Genomic DNA, 18299 nt, shown 5'->3' on the forward strand with positions numbered 1-18299 from the left:
GAGTGAGTGTGTGAGGGTGAGGTATCAAGGATGAGAAACTCTCCATCATTTGCTCTCTTATTCTCTTCTCTTCTCTTGCGCTGCGCAGCTATGGAGGATGGAGCTTGAAGTTGGAGGCTTGAGGTTGCTTGATCTTGCATCACAAATTGTGGAGCTACTAGTGTGCTTGAGGGAGGAGGCAACTTGTTTGGGCATCAAGGTAAGCTCACTATACCCTGGTAGGATCCAGGGTGCATTGGCTAGGTGAGAGATACCCATAGGTGTTCTCTTGAAATGCTTGACAAAATAAGTGATTTGTGGGTCTTAGTGGTTGAGCACCTCTACATTTTTGTTCCCTTGCTGTGACCAATAGATTCGAGCCTTGAGCGTTTGCGTGCTTCGAAATCGAGCATTGAAGTAGGGTTTCATCCCCAAACCGGTGCTTGATATAGGTAGGAGATTTAGGCGCTTTGATCTTCAAAACAGTAAGTGTTTGGAGTTTTTGATGTATAGAAAAGTAGATTACTTTAGCTCAAGGATTACTTTGTTATTCTTGGTTGCATTTAGGTAGATTAGGACCAAGAACTTGCAAGGAAACAACATGGTTTTGCTGCTGTGAAACAAGTAGAATAGGAAAAAGAAAAGGGAAAAAATGAGTTTTGAGGCTTAATGCATGCATAGAACATGGAGTTGGAAGGTTAAGGATGGCTATACAGGACCCTAAAATTCCAAAACCAATAGGGGAGAGCTTATGTATGTACTTCAGTGAGAGAGAGAGAGATCTTGAGAGAGATAGATAGATAGAGAGAGAGGTATAGGTACAAAATGAATCGAGCGTGCTGATTTTGAGTCCATCTTTCAAGGTATATCAAGGCCTTCCTTATGCTCTATTTTCTTATTCTGGAAGGTTATAGGTTATGACATAAACCCTAGGGTCCCTTGGCATCAATTGAGCCAACATCTATGTTTGTGCCCACTGCAGTCGAGCCAGGTGTGTGACTTCCAAAATCGGACCAATCAGACTGTCTGACTAGTAGAATCGGATCATTGAACACCCCATTCGGACCATCTTGTGTCCAATCAGACAAACCCCCAATCGGATCAAACTTGGGAATCGAACCACCTTGGTTAAATCGAACTGCCATCCAATTGGACATACCGAATTGGACTCAGACCATGCGACTCCTAGAGGACCACCTAGAATTGGACCATATGATTTTGGGAATCAAACCAATAGGACTGAACAAAACCAGAGACAAATCATCCAGTCTCCTCTGACAAGAACTAGTTGAAATAGACCACAAAACAGCCCAAGATAAATGACTGAGCTTATAGAAGCTGAGAACACGAGAAATTGTGACCTACAGCCTTGAGGCAACCTCTAGTAGCCTAGTTGAGAGTCTAACCCGACTGAGAGTCAAAACCAACCCATAGACCCCAATTCCACCTTGACCGAACAGAGAGGAGCAGTAAAGACTTGATAAAATTCTTAGGAGCAGCCAGAGAATGCGCTTTTAGCCACATTAGGTAGTGAATTAAAAGGGGAATATCCTGAGCTGCATTTTCCATTCTGCATTCACACCCCACATTGATTTTATCACTTGAAGTGCACTGAAAAGCCGAAAGCCTGATTTTGCACAGTGCATGGAAAAGAGCACCACACACTCTAAGTGAGCTTAAATTGAGGATTGTTTGTAAATAACAAGGAATTCACTCAAACTCAGAAAACTGAACGAACCCACCAATAGGAGAGAACCCTAAAACTTGGATAGGTAATCGAGAACCCTAGGTGGTAGGTCTAAGAGGAAGATGCGACACATGATCTAGACAAATTAGAGGCTTGACATTATTGTAGGTGTAAATCTACCCAATTTAATCAGCCTCATTGACACCCTAGTGGAGCATGAGACTGTGAATATGGCAGAGTCAAGCACTAACCAGAGACATGGCAAAGAACTTGACCTAGGCAGTATAATTGTCACAATATTCTTTGTTAGAATATCTATATCACACCACCATGCCAACAATCTTGATGATGCTATTTCAATATAAGAGTAGATAAATCTAGATGATAGCTATAATTATTTGCATCACAATAATTATCACAATATTATTTGTTAAAATATCTATATCATGAGGTAATGCAAGAAAGGGAGGTTGTTCAAGCAAGGCACATGACTATAGTTTAAGAATGCGACTCTTTGAATGCAATTGCACCCTTAATAAATTTATGAATGATGGTGGTTTTCATGATGCATTACTAAGTAGCACAAAATGATTCACATACATTATTTAACTAATTGACTTAATTTTTTTTCATATTATAATAAATAGAAAACTTTATCCATATATGCTGAGGCATCATATGATGGGCACAAGAGAGGGGCACAAAAGACACAAGTTTACATATGCAAAGGGTAGAGTAGTGTGACACACACAATGTATTATGCCACTAATAGTTCTAATAGCCAAGCATGTTCAGAAACTTGTAGCTATTGTTAACAAAACATAGCAAAACAACTTATTTTTGGTTAACATGACTTCCAAAGTGACACATCCAATATATACTATGATTGATTAAATTGAGTAGAACTAGATGCAAAGAAGTACATGTATACACACGGTAGGACATTTGAGGATATCATAGTGGACCTCCAAAGAGGAGAGGAGACTAGCACAGGAAGCTTTGCAGGGGCATAGTGACCTACTATTAGGAGAACAACAAGCCAGAAGCTTGCGACATAGCATAGAAATGCGCATGGAATAGGACCAGACAGGACCACCTTGCCAGCATTATGTTATAGAGTTGGATCATGGGACTCCTAATTATCCCCACCCCATTAAACTCAACTCTATGTTATCTATTGATGAGCGTGCAGATTATGTGTCACTCCCACAAGAGTTTAGGGATATATTTGTGTGTAGTTATGATGAATTGAAGGGGATTCCCCCCTTTGTTGCTATACATATGATCCCATTAAAAGAAGGTAGTAAGCCAATGAGGGAGAAGATTATATGTATGCCTTTTGAGTTGAGAGAGATAATTTTTGAGGAATTGATGCATTTAAGAAAGGTTGGTTTGATCTTTCGTATTGAACATACAAAATGGTGCTCATTGACGGAAATAAGAAAGAAAAAGAACAATTAAATCTGCTTGCGTATCGATTTTAAGGAATTGAATAAGGAGACAATGAAGGACTATTATCATTTTCCGTGATTAAATTTTAGATCAAATGAGATATATACTCTTTCATGCACTGTTTTGCCTAGTTGGACAAACCCCCAATAAGACCAAACTTGGGAATTGGACCACCTTGGTCTGATCGGACTACCATCACATCGGACATACCCAATCGGACTCGGGCATACGAGTCCCAGAGGACCACCTAGAATTGGACGGTGCAATTCTAGGAATCAGACCAACAGGGCCAAACAAAAATAGAGACAAATCACCTAGACTCTTCTGACTAGAACTAGCTGAACCAGACCCTAAAACCGCGCGAGATAAATGACTGGGCTTATAGAATCTGAGAATACGAGAAATTGTGTCCTATGGTCTAGAGGCAACCTCTAGTAGCCTAGTTGAGAGTCTAACCCCACTGAGAGCCAAAAACCAACTCATAGATCCCAATTCCACACTGACTGAGCAAAGAGGAGTAGGAAAGACACGAGACAATTCTTAGGAGTAGCTAGAGAACACACGTAGAGCGACATTTGGCTACAAACGAAAAAGAAAAATATCATGAGCCGCATTTTCCATTCTGCATCCACACCCCACATAGATTTTATCGCTTGAAGTGCATTGAATAGTTGAAAGCTTGATTTCACACAGTGCACGGAAAAGAGCACCATACACACTGAGTGAACTTAAATTGAGGATTGTCTATAAATAACAAGGAATTCACTCAGACTTAGGAAATTGAATGAACCCACTAGTAGGAGAAAACCCTAAAACTTGGATGGGTAATTGAGAACCCCAAGTGGTAGGTGTAAGAGGAAGATGCGACACAGGATCTAGACAAATCGGAGGCCTAACATCATTGCGGGCATAAATCTACCCAATTTAATCAACCTCATTGACACCCTAGTGGAGCACAAGACCATGAATATGGCAGAGTCAAGCACTAACCCACAGACATGGTGAAGAGCTTGACCTAGGCAGTTTCTTGACATAAATCTAGCAGCTAGTCACCAATTACAACCTACAAACCTAGACAGACCACCGTGGTAGGATGTCCAAGGATATCATAGCAGACCTGCAAGAGGAGTGGAGACTAGTGTGGAAAGCTTTGCAAGGCATAGTGACCTACAATCAGAAGAACAACAAGCTAGAAGCTTGCGACAAAGCATAAAGTGCTCATGGAATAGGACAGGACATGACCACCTTGCTAGTACCATGTTACAGAGTTGGATCCTAAGACTCCCAATTATCCCCGCCCCATTAGAAGCAATAGTATGTTATTTGTTGATGAGCCTGTGGATTATGTGTTACTCCTATAGGAATTTAGAGATATATTTGCATGTAGTTATAATGAATTAAAGGGGATTCCCCCCTTTGTTCATGTACATATGATCCCATTGAAAGAAGGTAGTAAGCCAATGAGGGAGCCTTTTGAGTTGAGAGAGATGCTTTTTGAGGAATTGATGCATTTAAGAAAGGTTGGTCTGATATTTCCTATTGAACATACAAAATGGTGCTCATTGATGGAAATAAGAAAGAAAACAAACAATCAAATGTGCTTGTGTATCGAATTTAAGGAATTGAATAAGGAGACAATGAAGGACTATTATCATTTTCCCAGATTAGATTTAAGATCAACTGAGAGATATACTCTTTCATGCACTTTTTTGCGTGTTATATTCATATCACTATAGGTGAAGAGGATAAGTTAAAGACGATGTTCATTTTTGGTACTTTTGCACACCATGTGATGGTTTTTGGTCTATGTAATGCTCTTGGGTCTTAGTAAAGAATGGTTGACAAGAAATTTGCTAATATATCCTGTAAGGAGCTAAAGCGTTTTAGAGATAATTTTGCGGCAACTACCATAACTCGTCATAGACAGTTTATTGTTCTATGCACATGCTTTGAGCAATGTCATGTGTATTGCATAGCGTTGAATACTTGAAAGTGTGTATTCGGGGTGCCTTATGGTTTGCTATTAGATCATGTCGTGAGTCGGTTGATATTGCGACACTAATGTTAACCCCAAGTCGAAATGGCAAAAAATGGCGGAAAATGAAGGAAAAAGCGGAAAAAGCATGGAAGAAGAACAAAGGCATGCAGGCGACCTCTAAAAGCTAAGCCGAGACCAAAGGCACAATTTTAAATAAAAAGCACGCCTCAAAAAACTTGGAAAACTCTTGTAAAAGAGCGCCAGGCTCCCTCCTATGCCAATTGTAAAATATTAGACGGGCATAGGCTAGAGGCGTAAGGCTAGAAGAGGGAAATGGAAAAAAGACCTTGCCACAATGGCCGGTCATGTAAAAAAGGGGATGGGTGCCCATGGGATTTTAGGGTTTGTATATAAAGTTCAAAAAGTGAATGGAAGCTCATTCTTTGGTGTGTGGCTAACAAGAGCTCTCTTCTTCTTCTCTTCTTCTCTTCTTCCTGCTTGTATGTGCTCTTGAGAGAGGGAGTGTGAGAGTGTGAGGGAGTGAGTGTGTGGGAGTGAGGGATCAAGAGAGTGAAGCTCTTCACCATCTCCTCTTCTCTTCTTCTCTTCTCTTTTCTGGTGCGTGCAGCTATGGAGGATGGAGCTTGGAGATGGAGGAGGCTTGAGGATGCTTGAGCTAGCATCAAGAATCATGGAGCTACTGAGGTGTGCGAGGGAGGATGCTACTCACATCGACATCAAGGTAAGCTCACTACACTCGTAGGATCGACGGCGCATCGGCTAAGTGAGAGATAGCCATTAGACCTCGCTTGAAACGCTTGAAGCAATAAGCTGTCCGTGGGTCTTGGCGATTGAGTGTGAGCTCCCACAACATTTAAATTCCGTTGCCGGGACCAATGGATTTAAGCTTGAGCACTTGCGCGCCTCATATCGAGCATCGAAGTAGGGGATTCATCCCTGAAATGGAGCTCGAGATAGGTAGGAAGTTGGGTGTTTTTGATCTTCAAAAAAAGTAAGTATTTTGGGATATTTTGGTTATTTGGTGATTGGAAAACATGGAGAATTTATTTCAGTTTTTTTCCTTCGATTTTTGTTGCATTTAGCATAGGTTAGAATTAGGAAATCTAACCAGAGAAGGGTAGGGTTTACTGTTTCAAAACAAGGTAAAATTGGGCAAAAATCGTGCAAAAATGGGTAAAACGCTCGCTAGTGATGCCTAATATCGGCAAGTGAGTGATTGGGGGTATCAACACTACACTTGGAAAGGGGTATAAGAGCGAGGAGACCAAGGGAGAGCTCATTTGTGCCATTTCACAGAGAGAGAGAGAGAGAGAGAGAGAGAGAGAGAGAGAGAGAGAGAGAGAGAGAGAGAGAGAGAGAGAGAGAGAGAGAGAGAGAGAGAGAGAGAGAGAGAGAGAGAGAGAGAGAGAGCTCCAGCCCGCATCGATTCAATCGCATCACTGACGCGCTTACCGGCCTGTTCAGGTATATGAATCTCTCCCTCTACTCCCCTAGATAGGATCTGGAAGTGCATGGCCATTGTGCTTGCTTACATCTTGTGAATCGATCAGATTTGTGTTCGCACTGTTTACGTGCACCAGACTCGGCATATCCGAGTGGCCTTTTCTGGGCCGAGTCCCAGAATCGGCCCTCAGCCCCTTGTCACTCGGCCCACTCGGCCCAAACCCTAGATGGCCCTCGGACCGCCGTCCGAGGCAAACCGTCCAAGTCCACCCATTCAGCCCGTCCAAGTCAAACTTTCGGCCATGTGGCACATTCAGCCTCAGCCCATCTGAACGACCCATCCGAGCCTCAAATTCGGCCCTCGGCCTGTCTGAATCACCTTGTCCGAATTTTCCATTCGGCTTGCCATTCGGTGCCATTCGGCCGTCCAAATCAAAACCATCTGAGTCAAACCCTGAAATTCGGCCCTCGGCCCGTCCGAGTGACCTACTCGGACCCTGCAGTTCGGACCAGTTGGTCCGAGTGCAACTTTTTATCAAATTTTTTAGAAATTTGACCTAACTCGGCAAATATGTAGCAGCGCAAATTGTCGAAACCCTTCGGGCACTTAGAACTTGATTCTGGCACATGTAATAGGAAAAAAATCGTAGCGCGCAGCCGCTTAGCAGCTAGAAGTGGGCAGTTGCGAGACCCAAGGACTTAGACGCGAGCCGCTAAGCTGTAAAACCTGATTGACCGAAAACGAACAAGACGACATACGAGAAAAACCCTAAACCCTGACAAAACGGCCAGAAAATTGATCTACAAACCTAGTAGGCCCGAAATAAGCTAGAGTGCGTAAGATACTGAGGAATTGCTTGCTGCACTCACATTGAATTTCCGCACTTGAAGTACACTTAAGAAAGTTGAAAGCCTGATTGAGCACAAGTGCACGAGAAATGATACACGCACTAAGTGATCATAAATTGAGGTTTGTATTTAATAACTAAAGGAACTCACTCAGATAAACCACTCAAAGAACCCACCAATAAGAGAGGATCCAAGACATAGACAAACCATCAAAGCGCAGATTAGGACCAAGCAAGGAGAGCCAACGACGTGGATTAAACAAGTCTACTAAACCTGATCGATAGCTTGGTGGAGCAAGACAACTCGACAATGGCAGAGGAAAGCTCAGACCGCTGGTCTAATGAGGAACTCGATTTGAATGTCTTCCTAGATGCTATTCAACAGCTGGTAAGCAGTTACGACACACACACCTGGTGTGAGCACCGCGGTAGGACATCAGACGCTATCATTGCAGATCTAGAAGAGGAGAGAAAGATAGCCCGCAAAGCATTGCAAGACATAGCTGAATACAATAGGGATCAACAAGCTACAAGCCAAAGGCAAAGTACGGAGTTGCACGAGGTGCAACGAGTGTTGAACTTAGCAGGTAGGAATCAAACAGATCACGAGAGAGCCCTAGAGGGGGACTTGACATTGAACGAGCTTCTCATGAAGCGACTGCTAAATAACACAACTGCAAAACAAAGTGCCGCGGAACTAGTGACATCGCTGCTCATAGGACTAGGGGCGAACCAAGGCTGAAAGAGCCAGTTCAAAATACCGATCGTTTCCAAGCAACTTGACAAGTACCAACCCCATGACGACTCATACAGCTTTGTTGAGTAGTTTGAGCAAGTCTGCGAAGCCAACAGCCTCAACAACCTAACTCAACGCTCACAAGCGTTCGGGCTTTGCCTAGACGGCAAGGGTAGGACGTGGTATATGAGTCTAGATGTTGTAGAGCGAGCCAACTTCAATGGGCTCAAGGATCTCTTCATCAAGAGATTCATCGAGCTCGGAAACTCCGATAACCTACTAGTAAGCCTGATGAATGTCAAGCAGAAAGAGAAGGAGGACATCCGCGACTACTTAACCCATGTGAGGAGTCTCTTTAAGAGAATCCCTCTGGGTGAGCGACCGATTGAAAGAGCAATTTCGACAGCATTCATTAGCGGAATTTGAGACGAGGAGTTATATAAGGATTTCATAGGCAATTCAAGCTTACAGCGAGACACGGTAGCTAGAGTGTTTGAGGAAGCCATCAGAGTTGATGATCAGCTGAAAGAGTGGAGCTCCAGGAGCTCGAACGTAGAGGAGACCAACTTGCGAGGTTCAGAGGGAGTGTCAGCCTCTAGTGAGCGATCAATCCCATCATCCCAAGATAAGGGGAAGGCCACCGAGATAGACCAAGGCTTGGCTGATGTCAAGATGGAATTAGCCAAGTTGCAAGACATGTTGAGATGACCAACGTGGTGGCACGTCCAGTGCGTGTACTGTGGCGGAAACCACTTGTCGGCCGAGTATCAAGATCCTAGGTCAAGACCTTGTGCTAACTGCGATAGGTTTGGCCATGATGTCGTGCATTGTAGATTACCAAGAAGACTTCCATACTTGCAACCCTACGGCCAGCCTTACCTGGTGAACAGGCCGTAGCCATTCTTTGGAAGGGGAGCCCCATTGTCCCTTCCCGCACCTAATGATATGAAGCCATCTGTTCCTATTATGGAAATAAATCTTACGGGCATCCCTAGACCGCCTGGTCCTTACGTGACCCATCCACCGAGCGAAGCTCCAGTCCACTACGTGGAGGAGCCAAGTGAGGAAGAAACTTACATATACCCTTACGTCTCACATGACGACGAGGGCAACACTGTCCTCATGGACTATCAACCCGTGCCGGTGATGGCATTAGGAAGAGGACAAGGTAGAGGCCTAGGAGGGCAGACGTAGGATCCAATCATCTGTTGGACTTGTGGTCACCTCGGTCATGTCTCATCACGCTGTCCTGAAAGAGAGCAGCAAAACAGAGACAAGGTTGACCAAAGGTGTGCAGAGTGCGGAATCACCCATCTCTTTGCAGATTGCCCAAAGTGAAAGCCATCTTCTAGCTCAGCCAACGTACCATCTGTCCCATTGGGGCTGTTTGGTGTCAAAAACCTCGATAGGGAGGCCACACCCATCACATTGCGGCTGTTTGGTGTCAAAAACCTCGATAGGGCCGGCATCTCTCTGCAAGGACCTAGCAATCTTGACACAGCCTTAATAGGGAAGAAAAACCGCATGCAAAAAAAGAAGAGATTGGAAGCTAAAGTCACACTAAAAATCGAGAGTGCTACAACTCTGCTTGTTGGAAAGAAGGTTTCAGACGTAGAGGCAGAGACTTCAGCCCCTAAGACGGCCGAAAAGGAAGCGCTAAGGTAGGGGAATACCTGCATCTGAAGTGACAGTTAGAGGCCATAGAAAAGGTGAAGGAATGGGTGAAGGAGGCTCAAGAGCATCTCAAGGACGCTGAGCCCATCATAGAGGACGAGATCGATGATCTCTCCAGTGTAAGCATGCCAATATCACCGCCTCAACCTAAGTCGGCAGAAGCAACCGCACCACAAGCAGTGCCGCTAAGACCAAGCCTTGATGCTACAGAGCCACAGATCAGTCACGGCCATTGGCCAGGACAATCCATGTTAAGGGAGAGACGAGTATCCAAGGATCTCCTGACCATGCTAGTGACTACCCCTGTAACACTTAACCTGGGAAATCTTCTTAGGCAGCATCCTACCCTATGGCAAGATCTTAAGCAGTGGGTTGAAGGGTTACAAGAGCAGGTCACGGCAGGCCCTCAAGACCATGACGCAGAAACGCAGATGCCAAGTTTGACGATGCACTCTGTGCCTAAATCCTTGCACGTCAATGCCTTCTAGGAAGGTTCTGAGATGCACGCAGTCTTACCAGTCCTAGCCCTAGGCGACACAACAATAAATAGAATTGTAGACACTGGAGGTAGGGTTAGTGTGCTTAGCCACGCAGTGCTTTAGACTTGGGAAAACCTGCCTGTTGAAACTGCTAGGTTTAATGTCACACTAGCAAACGGTATGAGAGTAAAGCCATTCGGGGTACTTAAGAATTGGCCAGTGAAGATTGCAGGCGTCCAGTTCTCTGTTGACTTTATAGTCATGAAGGGAGTGGACTACGATATCCTACTAGGCCGACCCTGGATGCGCAATGCTGGAGTCATCGAAGATTGGGGTAACAGCTTGATCTTCCTTGGCAACAGAATGGATGCCGTAAGGATAGAGATGGATACTTGGAAGACCTCATCGGTCAACCTAGACGGCATCTCTGCTATGCTCAAGGGTAACACTCAGGTCAAGGAGTCCTATGGGCCCTTGATCAAGTATATCCCATGCCCAAAGGATGAGCGGGATTGGATGCACATTCTTGCTACAATCGACCTGCCATTCTCAGACCATGAGGCATATGAACAAACCATGAAAACGATCGGCAAGCCTAGCAACACACTCTCCGTACCAGTCTGCATGATGGCAGGAACCCTTCAGGGAAAGCCTAAGCCTATCAACTTCCAAGTCCCAACTAACAAAAGGGAACTCCAGGAGATGCTGGAATACTTGATAGACAAGCTAGCTGGCAATTCAGATGCAAACTTCAAACCAATACAGGATCTCTTAGGTGAATCCAAGTGGCAATGGACCAGAGTGCATGACTTAAACCTCATGTATAACTGGGCCCTACTCCCTGATCAACGACAAGAGGTGTACCAAGCCCTAGGAGAGGACGAGCAGTCTGATGAAGGGGATTCTAACGATGAATACAAAGACTGCCAATCCTTCAGTGATGGAACTGAGGGTGAAGTAGATACTGTAGAATACGACACTGAAGGACAATAAATAGAGCAAATACGAGCACACTCCAAGCCGCAGAAAAGAAATATCTTTAGGATAGAGCAAGGGGTCATGCGTAGGGAATGTGACCGCACCTGGTTGGAGCACGTAGGAGCCATAGACCTTGAATAAGCAGGCTTAGCCCAGCCAGGGACGACACCAGTCCTTAGGATGGAATCACCATCTGAACTACGTCCACCAGGGGAGATTACCCCTTCTAGAGAAGACGGGGAGTTTGACTCTGAGTCAAGAGGTTAGTTCGGACAGTGATCCAGAAATCCCTAGGCCGTAGATGCACGAAGGGGGACCTACCCGTCCACCTGAGGCACAGACGGATAAGGCAGGAAAAGGTAAAACAACCCAGGGTTAAGCGAACGGAAGAACAACGAAAATCGTAGGACCTCCCTAAGCGCTTCACAAAATTCAAAAAAGGGGATAGAATAGTGGTTCTGTTAGGTGTCAAACATCAAGGACAAACCAACGAACCAATTGAGGGACCAGCCAAGGTCAAGGAGGTGAATTTGGCCTAGGAAGGGGAAACACCCCGACGAGTCTTCATTGCTGACGACTTGACTGAGGAAGAAGAAACTAGTCTTGTCACTCTCTTGCAGGAGTACATAGACGTATTTGCCTGGTCCTTGGAAGAGCTTAAGGGGGTAGACCCGAGTGTCGTGACTCACAACATACCCATGATGCCAGACGCAATGCCGGTCAAGCAACGATCGTACCCTATGAATCCAAAACACGCTCATGCTGTCAAGGAGGAAATTGACAAGCTGATGAGAGTGGGATTGTTGAGATATCGAGCTCCACTCGTGATATGCCAGGGTGACCGTTGTGCATTTATGTCACCGACTTGTTAGCTGCAGATGCGGTTGGTACACCACCCATGAATAATAGCTAGATGACAGCTATCCTTATCTACTCTAGTTCGTGGCTCAGTTAGTATGCCACCTTAGTTAGTTGAGTTTGGTTTGAGACCCACATATAGGGTTCTTCTATTTCTTTTGTACTTGAGTTCTTTTGGCTTACACAACTAAGAAGAGGAAAAACTATTTTCAGCCTCCACTTGTGTGTGTATTCCCCCATTGTGCAAGCAAGAAAGCTACAAGTGAGACTCCTTCCTTCTCTCCCACAATCTTAACATGGTATCAGAGCCTTGTTCGTGGTAAGGAGCTCAAGAAAGTAAACCAAGTTCGCAGTGTTCTGGTAAGAGGAACAGTGTTGCTTTCATTTTTCTATTTTGGGAGCAAGTCTCTGCAGGTAGCATAGCCGGGAAGTGCAAGAATGCATTGTCTCAGATTGAGACGTCCTTCGCAGTGTAGCAAGAGGGCTAAATATGTTGCGGGAAAGGACTTTAGCCCTTGGTTGCCTTGTTTTTTTGATTTGAGGCCATTTCGGGGCCTGTTTTGGAGGCGGAAGGTTCCCACACGCACTTAAGAAAAGGCCCAGTTTTTTGCTGTGCGACCATTGTTCTATAGGTTAGTGAAAAGTTACTGTAGAAATTGTATCGTATGCCTGTGCGCCGAGACATTGGGAGTTACAAAATCATCCTTGTTGCTTGTTGATGCAAAATCGTCACTAGGAAGTGACTGTGTGGTCAAATACCACTTTTGTAAGTTTTACAGATTTGCCATTGTGAGGCTGAAGCTGTGTTTTTTGCAGTGACAGAATTTTTTGCAGTGTTCTGTAATGGTGTCTGATTCTCTTTCACAGATTGTCACTGAAAATCTTGACAAGAATAACTTCCAAGCATGGAAGTTTAGAATGACAAATTTCCTTATGGGAAAAGGATATTGGGAGTTCTTCTTGATGTTCCCAATCAACAGCAAATGCAGGCATTTAAAGGATGGCATGAGAGAGCCAGAAAAGTTATATTTGGCTATATATTAGCATTTCAGACTCTATGATTGTGCATATTCAGGATGCAAGTACGCCAAAGGAAGCATGGAATACTCTGTCAAAAATGTATAGCACAAATACGCAAGCCAGGAAAATGCAAATCAAGCAAGAGTTGTACAATGTGCAAAGAGAAAGTATGAGCATCAATGACTACCACATGAAGGTGAAGAAGATTGCAGATGCACTTGCTTCCATTGGGTTGCCAGTGGAAGATGATGATTTAGTTTTTGTGACCTTGAATGGTCTAGGAAAGAATTATGCACAGTTCCAAACATCGATTTCCGTCCGTGAAAGATTTCCTGATTTTGAGGAGTTGATTGCTCTTCTAATTTTTGAGGAGCAGAGAAATGGTGGTGCATCTTCTTCAGGAGGAACTTCAAAAGAAACTGTCTTCTACTCAAATGCTGGAAGAGGTAGAGGTAGAGGTAGAGGAGGCCGATCTGGAGGCTGTGGTAGAAATCAAAATATGCAGCAAACTCAAGAAAACCAGTCCTATGGAGGAGGACGTGGCAACTCTAGAGGTAGGGGGAGCCAAAGAGATCATGGTGGATGTCAAAGAGGCCAAAATGCAAACAACAATGTTGAATGCTACTACTGTGGTAAAATGGGTCATATGGCTAAAGACTGCTATAAAAAGCAGAATGACATCATGAATGGAAAATTGCAACAAGGGAATTATGCATCTTCTAGTAGACAGGGTGATGACAGAAATTAGCATTTGTTTATGGTGCAGCACACGACCAATTCTGTGACAAGTGCAGAAGAAAGCAACGATGTGTGGTATGTTGACTAAGGTGCATCAAAACACATGATAGGTCATGCAGAATGGATGCAGGATGCAAGGAAAATGGAAAAACCAGGATTTCTGGAGACTGGTGATGATACTGCACATCCTATTGTGCAGATTGGAAAAATTCCTTTGTCTATGCAGGATGGGAAAAAGAAATACCTGTCAGATGTATTTCATGTCCCGAATATCACCAAGAACCCGGTTTCTGTTGGTCAAATGGTTGAGCAGGGCTTGCAGGTCAGATTTAATCCTCATGGATGCTTTGTTGAGGATATGAAAAATAAAGGTCACTTGATAGCAAAAGGAAAGAAGAAGGGGAGAATGTTTACGTTGGATGCAGGCATGCCTGAATTGAGTGCAGCAATGTTTGCACATGGGACCGGTGTAGTTGCAGATATTGATATCTGGTATAAATGCATTGGTCATGTTAATATACAACGACTTAAATCAATGCAAGCCCAAAATATTATTATAGGATTGCCGAAATTCAAGGTTGCAGAAATGCATAAGATATGTGAAGCCTGTCAATTTGGAAAACAGGCAAGGAAACCATTTCCTAGACATGTTCAAGGAAGTAAGAAGCTACTGGAATTAATCCACTCTGATGTGTGGACTACTAAAGCTGCATCTATTGGAGGCTGTCATTATTTTGTCACTTTTATTGATGACTATGGCAGAAAAGTTTTGGTGTATTTTATGAAAAAGAAAAGTGAAGTTTTTGGGCATTTCAAAACTCTTAAAGCTATGGTTGAAAAAGAAACAGGCCTGCAAATAAAATGCCTAAGGTCAGATGGAGGGGGAGAGTACCTCTCAAATGAGTTTGCAAGGTTCTTGTAGGAGCATGGCATAAAGCAGCAATATTCATGTAGTCATACCCCACAGCAAAATGGAATTGTAGAAAGAAAAAGCAGGCATATTGAAGAGGTATCTCGTGCCATGCTCAATGAAAAAGACCTGCCAGATTTTTATTGGGCTGAGGCAGTTGCTACAACAGTCTACATAATGAACATGACTCCCACTACAACAATACATGGCATGACTCCAGACGAGAGGTATACTGGTAGGAAACCAGATATTTCTCATTTGAAAATTTTTGGTTGCATTGCCTATGTTTATGTGCCAGATGAGTTGAGATCCAAGTTGGATCCAAAAGCTGAGAAGTGCATCTTTATTGGATACTCTCTGCAGCAAAAAGGATATAGATGCTATAACCCTTCTACTCTAAGTTTACAATGAGCAAAGATGTTGTTTTTGATGAGATGTGTAGCTGGTATAAACCAGTAAATGTATTGATAATGTAGATGCACAAAATGGTAATGTTGCACAGAATTCACAGCAGCAGTCACAAGATATTAGTGAACCTAGAGCGTCCTCTAGCAGTGGTTCACATTCTTCGCCATGGACAAGCAGATTGAGATCAAGAGAATCTCCTCAAAACAATGCAGATAGTGGTATGTAGGTTTCACGAAAAGGAAAAGAGAAGGTAGATTAGCCCATGGTTGATGTGAATGCAGGTCACTCTTATGTGGATGGTGAATCCAGTGGCTCAGAACAGAGCATTGATGATGAGTTGGGTATTCCTTCTATTGTTACACCTGGAGTAAGGAAGACCAGGGATGTTTTGAGAGCACCTGGGAGTGAACCTACTTTGCGCAGGTCTACCAGAGCTAGGTATCCTATGGACAGGCTAAAATATGATGGATTTACAGCCATTCACTATACCTATATGGTCAAAGTGATACAAGAACCATAACCCACTTCTTTTGAGCAAGCCATGGGAAAAGAAAAATGGGAGAAAGCCATGGATGAAGAAATGGATGCCTTGGAAGCAAATGCTACATGAAAATTGGTACCTTTGCCTAAAGATAAGAATGCAATTGGTTGTAAGTGGATTTATAAGGTGAAACACAATGCAGATGGTTCTGTGAATAGATATAAGGCAAGATTAGTAGTCAAGGGGTATGCACAAACATATGGCATTGATTATGAAGAAACATTCAGTCCAGTTGCAAGGATGGCAATCTTAAGAGCACTCATTGCTATGGCTGCATCAAAGGGATGGTCTTTACATCAGATGGATGTAAAGAATGCCTTCTTGCATGGTGATTTGCAAGAAGAGGTCTATATGGAGCAGCCACCAGGTTATGTGCATGCTATTCATCTTGAGTTTGTTTGCAGGTTGAAGAAAGCCTTGTATGGCTTGAAGCAAGCACCTAGAGCATGGTTTGACAAGATAGGACAATATCTTGTCACTATTGGCTTTCATATTTCCAAGGCAGATTTCTCACTTTATGTGAGAAAAACAGAGAAAGGTATTATGCTACTTGTCATTTATGTTGATGATTTGATTATGACAGGTGATAGTGATGAAGATATCCTTAATGTGAAAATGCTATTGAAGCAGAAGTTTGAGATAAAGAATTTGGGAGAGCTGTGTTATTTCTTGGGCATTGAGGTGATTAGATCACCAAGTGGGATACGGCTCTTGTAGAGGCAGTATGGATTGGACATGCTGTCCAAATATGGGATGACAGGCTATAAGCGTATTTCAGTTCCTTTGGAGCAGAATGTGAAGCTGAGTGCAGATGTAGGTGAGCTTCTCGAAGACCCTACTATGTACAGACGCATAGTAGGAAGTTTGATTTATATGACTATTACCAGGCCAGATTTGAGCTATGCTGTTGGATTGGTAAGTCAGTTTATGTTGGCTCCAAGGAAACCGCATTTGGATGCGGCTAGACACATACTCAGGTATGTGAAGTCCACATTGCAGTATGGACTATTTTATGAGACTGGGGTTCAGATACAGTTGCATGGATACACTGATGCTGATTGGGCTGGTAGTATTTCTGATAGACGATTTACCAGTGGATATGTGTTCTCTTTTGGAAGTGTTGCAGTCACTTGGAGCAGCAAGAAACAGCCTACAGTTGCCTTGTCGAGCACATAGGCTAAGTACAGGGGTGCAGCAATGGCTGCATGTGAGGTAGCTTAGTTGCATAAGCTACTTTATGATATGCATCAGCCTATAGATGGGCCAGTTGTCATTTATTGTGACAACATGAGTAGTATACACTTGGAAAATAACCCAGTCTATCATGCTAGAACAAAGCACATTGAGGTGCATTATCACTATATGAGGGAGAGGGTTTTACTAGGTCTTATTGATCTAGTTTATGTCAGCACAGAGGATCAGGTAGCTGACATATTTACGAAGGCATTGGGCACAGAGAAGCTGCGCAAGTTCAGAGACCTGCTTGGTGTGCAGGAATTGGGATTGAGCTCGAGGGGGAGTGTTGAGATATCGAGCTCCACTCATGATATGCCAGGGTGATCGTTGTGCATTTATGTCACCGACTTGTTAGCTGCAGATGCGGTTGGTACACCGCCCATGAATAATAGCTAGATGACAGCTATCCTTATCTACTCTAGTTCGTGGCTCAGTTAATATGCCACCTTAGTTAGTTGAGTTTGGTTTGAGACCCACATATAGGGTTCTTCTATTTCTTTTGTACTTGAGTTCTTTTGGTTTATACAACTAAGAAGAGGAAAAACTGTTTTCAGCCTCCACCTGTGTGTGTATTCCCCCATTGTGCAAGCAAGAAAGCTACAAGTGAGATTCCTTCCTTTTCTCCCACAATCTTGATAAGGATTCATTTACGAAATTGAGCACATAGACTGGGTATCACCCATAGTCATCGTGATGAAAAATAATAGAAAAAGCCGAGTGTGTGTTAATTACAAGAAGGTGAATGCTGCTATGAAGAGGGACAACTATCTATTGCCGTACACTGAGCACTTGCTTGAGAGGGTGGCAAGCAAGGAAGCCTACAGTTTTCTGGACGGCTTCTCAGGGTACAACCAGGTGCAAGTGCATCCTCCGGACAGGCACAAGACCGCCTTCGCCACTGAGTGGGGCGTCTTTGCTTACATAGTAATGCCCTTCAGGTTGACTAACGCCCCTGCCACTTTCCAACGCCTCATGTGCACCATCTTTAAGGACATGCTTTGTAAGGAGTTAGAAGTCTTCGTTGACAACCTGTGTGTCCATTCGACCTAGATCAAACACTTGGACAAACTCCACACAGTATTTGAATGGTGTCACTTATATCGTCTCTCCTTGAACCCCTTAAAGTGCCAGTTTTGGGTAAAGCACGGATGCATCTTAGGGCACGTGGTGTTGAAGAACGGCATTGCCACTGACTTCTTGAAAGTCAGGGTTATTGTTGACCTTCCACCCCCAATTAATTACAAGGGAGTTCAATGCTTCTTAGGCCATACGGGGTACTATCGGCGGTTTGTACTGAACTATGCGTTGATTGC

The sequence above is a fragment of the Lygodium microphyllum genome, chromosome 29 (genome assembly GCF_053477565.2).
Source record: "Lygodium microphyllum isolate KBCC chromosome 29, Lygodium_microphyllum_v1.1.10, whole genome shotgun sequence".
NCBI classification, from domain to species: Eukaryota; Viridiplantae; Streptophyta; class Polypodiopsida; order Schizaeales; family Lygodiaceae; genus Lygodium; species Lygodium microphyllum.